Raw genomic sequence first — 5,039 nt, forward strand, 5'->3', positions numbered from 1 at the left:
TGGAGTCATGAACTCCGCCAACTTCTTCAATGTCCCTCCTTGGAGGGCCCGCATTCTGCACGCTTCCTCTAATTTCAAGCTGAACTCAGCTACACCCTGTGTAGGATCAGGATAGACACATAGTCAGTGGCATCACCGTGAATCATGAGCAGTACTGAGGTCTGGAGTTTATCCAAAACTGTCAGCCCATCAGGGCCTTGTGGAAGAGAAGGGTCAGGACTGCCCATGCTAAATAGGGTTTTATCAGGAGGTTTTAAAAGTACCATAATTTTGGGTGTAAGGGGGTATCGATTTAATTATTCCTTTGTAGGCATTTTTCTTAACATGAAGAGAAAGAGACTTTCCATAGTCATAGTCTTATGAAGAGCTTAACACCCACGACACATTAAACAGCACCGCCATCATACAAGTGAAATCACACAGGCTTGGGAATGTGAAATGGCAGCTGAAGGTCATGCAGGTTATAAATGAGAACTGCCCAAAGCTAGGGATGCATGGCATTGCCTCTTAGCAACCTGAGCCTTACCTGCTCCTGACATGGATGGAAATGGTTGGGGAACACTGTCCCTCCCTATTAGGGAAGTATGTACAAGATGGATAGCCACAGCCATGAGAACCAGTGACTTCCAAAATGATACTATTTCTCATTCCTTTACACTAAAAGTAATTTTGAGATGCAGAAACAGCACAGGGTCAAGTGACACATGACTGGAGAAAGCTGGTCACCAGGCAGGAGTCTGGACACATGACTCAGGTAGATCCAAATGTTATGGATCGAGACAAGTTGACAGGTGAGTCAAAGGATGCTGGGGAAGAATGAAAAAGAAGGAACACTGGGATTGCTTTGGGCACGTTATAATCAGATTGGTAAATTTTTCTTTTTCTTTTTTTATTGTTGTTCAGTTACAGTGGTCCGTATTTTCCCCACATTGCTCTCACTGTGAATGGATGAGAAACGCTGGCTGGGTGCAAGGTAAGAGCCACCATCAAAAAAGTTCTATTGGCACTGGAATGCTACAGATTTTCCTTTTGGAATCTGGCTGCGGCTGCTGAAGTTTTATTTGTGTGTGTTGTTTCCGCTGAGGAGAGTACATGTCAACATTGTGGTCTCACGTGTGTCATCCAAATTCCAATGACTTCAGAAACCCTCGCATTTCAAAATGTGCCTGTAGGAGTATGTCCTAAAGGAGGGTACTGGGGTCAAGTGAACTCAGTGGTGTGACACTTAACCCAATATGAGCAGTGACCTTAGAAGAGGACGGGAGGACACAAGGAGGCACAGAAGGGATTGCGTGTGACACAGAGATAGGGACAGCCATGTACGAACATGAGATAAACCAGTCAAAAGGAACTAGCCGTGCCCACAACCCCACTTCTAACTCTTAGTCTCTGGAATCGTGAAAAATTAAGTGTCTGCTCTCTACATGTCCCAGTGGGTCCTGTGCTGTGTCATCCTCAGCAATATACACAGTTTCCTGGGACACACTTAAGTGATCTGGCAGGACTGCTGACACTGCACCTGAGGTGAATGACACCATGTCCACCAGCACTGAGGGCTGCGTGGTGTGGCAAACTCGCTCTGTTATTGGACATGGTCTTCAATGACTGTTGAACTTACTGCTATGCAGGAATGTGGGTCAGGTAATTTAAAAAAAAAATCAAAAAAGAATAAGAAACATACAAATATGCTTGTGGACTACTAGGACAAAAGAATGTGTTCTAAGTATACCTATTACAACAAGTATTTCCTTTCTACTCTCGTAGCTGGAGGGAGAAAATGAGGTCCAGATTCCTGTGTATATGGCACTGTGCATCAGTGTAGGGAATGCCAGTGGAGGTCCCTGGGGGGGTCCCCAAATGGAGTCTGCTCCTGGGCACCTGAATGTAATCTCGGGGTCATGCGGATTTTAGACCCTCCTGGGCTAGCTCTCACCTTAGAGCAAAACGTGCTGGTGTCAGCGGACTGAAGCACCTTCCCCTTGACTAGCGAGGTGGAGTAGGTAAACCCAGTCACAAGCTCTTCCACGATGTCTTCATTGAAAATCTGCAAAGACAAACCCCATACCCAGCCAGTAAGCACCAGGAACCCTCCAACCAACCTGTGGTTCTGCCCTGTGGCAGCCCTGGCAAACTGACACAGTCGATTGTGACCCAGGGATGATGTTACTGGCAACCCTGCTGTAGTAGAAGCAGAACTGATTCAGGTCAAAGTCCAAAATTGTGAATGGCTTACACCGTGCAAACTACCTCCTTTAGGAGATAGTATGGATGTGAGTAAGGTCACATTTCTTAAAAAGGCCAGATTACAATGGTTGCCCTGGTCTGTGAACTGAAACGTTGCAGAGAAATCCTCCTATATTTGACTTTCTCTTAATTTTGTCGTACAACACTCCCTAGTCCAGCGTGATGATGAGCAAGATTTGGAGGTCTGCAAGGACAGGGGAGCTGACTATTCCACCAAAATCTTGGGGCTCATAGGAAAATCAACAAAAACAGCAGAATGCTAATGTTCATGAGCCCTGCTGTGAAGTGTAACTCAATTTTTCTCAAATTTCTCACAAACATGTGAGGATTGTCTTTTTCCTGTCTTACATAGCTGGAGGGGGAAGTGGAGGTCCAGGTTCCTATGTGCATCGGACAGTGGGACACTTCAGAAACAGCACTGGTAGAGCCATGAGGAAGCCATCCCCATATTTGAGCCTAGATGCTTGGCCCTCTCAGGTCACCTCGAGTTCCTGGGTTGGAGAATCCCTGGCCCAGCTCTCACCTGACACATTTGCTGGATGGTTGCATCAGTGTAGTGCACCTGCGCCTTGATTTTGTAGATCTTATAGTCGGTCTCATGCACCAGCAGCTCAATGATATCATCGCTGGAGCTCTGCAAAGACAGAGCCGGGTACTGAGCCAGGAGTCCTCAGTAACCTTCCACACAGTCTGCAACCCTGTGTAATGCAGACCTAGCAAACTAGCACACAGTCCCTCAGGATGCATGAGGCTGTTCCTGGTCTCCCTGCTGAAATCACAGCAGAATGGCATCATGTCAAGTTCTCAAAACAGAATCACTGAGGAAAAGTACCTTCTTTATAGGGTAACATGGAGATGCTTAAGGCCGCAGCTGCTGACCTGGCTTAAATTGGTTTGTGTGTTCTGTGAGTTGCCAAGTTCCAGACAAATGTATCAAATATGTAAATTCCTCCCATGCTGGTTTCTTTGTTGTTTTACAAACACCGCCCTCTATGAGAGTGTAGACTTGACAGTGTTCAAGGACGGCAGAGCTGACTACTCTACAAGATATATGTTCCAGGTATTTAAACAATTGTAACAAGTAAAATGGAACAGTAAGATTTTTTTTTTCTCTACAGTTCTAAAACATATGAAGAATGGATTTCCACCCTCCCAGAAACCTGGTAGTAGGATTGCAGTTACAGATTAATATGGAAGTGGGCAAGTGAAAACCTCGAAGCCCCAGATTTGAGCCCCATCATCTCAGGGCCCTGGGTGTGGGCCAGCTCTCACCTCAGACTGGCCATGAACAGTGTTTCTGGCCTGGTGCACTGGTCCGCTGTACAGGTTTAAGGTGTAATGGAACCCATCAGCCAACTCTATGATGTTGTGTTGGGACTTCTGCGAAGACCGAGCCTAGTAAAGGGTCAGGTGATGTCACAAGCCTGTCTGGGCATTGCCACCAGGGCATATTCCCACCACAATTTCTCCTCCCCACATCTGGCAGGCACAGAGAAGCACCTGAAAACACTTCCAATCAGGGAAGAAATAAAATGACACCTTGAGGAACCAGACAGTAGAAGAGCTTGGTCCACAGCACTCACCTTCCCATCCTGCCTGCCATGACCTTGGGAATGACCATGACACTCCCTTCAGTTTTCTAGTACCTAACAAGCCTCTTGTACTTAGAATGAGCACCCTATTTCCCGATTCCCTCACCACCTCACACACACACACACACACACACACACACACACATATGCAGGAAGAGGGGTACATGGTGTGATGCAGCCCAAGTGGGATCCCGGTGGGGGCCTGGCCTGGATGGACCAGCCCTTCACTGCCCACAGTTACCTGAGGGTGTATCTTGCCAGGTGGTGGGAGCTGTTGATGACGACGGCTCTTGCGCCAGCGTCTAAAGCAAGAGAAACTTTTCTCACTCTGGGCTTTCTTTGGCCTGGAGCCTCGAAAAAGCGGGAAACAACACAGAGACATCCTAGTCTCCTGACTGTGTGCAGTCAACTGACCTGGATAGGCAGTTGTAACTAGAATGTGGGTGCCTAGTTACCAGAGTTCTAGTTTCGCTTGGGAGTGTGTCATAAGGAAAGTGATGTCACCCCTTCAAGATTCTATGACCTGAGCCCCTTCCTCCAATCAGAGCCTCAAAATGTCCTCTGTGGGCTGTTGAGTTCTCACCCTCCACTCCCATGTCATCTACATATCTGTGAACTGATCCCGAACACAGTCCTCTCCACAGCTCCCTAGGAACACATCAGGTCCATGGCTTGGGGGAGAAAGCTGAGTTCAGAACTTTTTCTTACCAGTTTTGTGTCCAGAGGAAGCCTTTGTGCTTTTCAGGGCCTCCCCAGTCTCCCAACCTGCACAATGATGATGAGGCTACACACCATTTCCTAAGGGCATCCTAAGGTGAAAATGAGATAATGTCTCTTAATGCCCTTGGTCTGACATCCCATGAATCTGATGCTGAAAAATAGAGGTAAAGAGTTACAAGAAAGGCCCTGGCTGGTGTAGCTCAGTGGATTGAGTGTGCGCCTGCAAACCAAAGGGTGGCTTATTCAATTCCAAGTCTCAGTCAAATGCCTCAGTTGTGGGCCAGGTCCCCAGGAGGGGATGCGTGAGAGGCAACCACACATTGATGTTTCTCTCCCTTCTTTCTCCTCGTCATCCCCCCTCTACAAAAATAGATCAATAAAATCTTTTCAAAAGACTTACAAGGACAAGTGGGGCAGAGCGTGGAACACCAATCTGAACAGGCCTAAGGACCATACTGTAGCTTAGCAACACAGTGCCCAACT

Source organism: Desmodus rotundus, chromosome 8, assembly GCF_022682495.2.
Source record: "Desmodus rotundus isolate HL8 chromosome 8, HLdesRot8A.1, whole genome shotgun sequence".
NCBI lineage: Eukaryota > Metazoa > Chordata > Mammalia > Chiroptera > Phyllostomidae > Desmodus > Desmodus rotundus.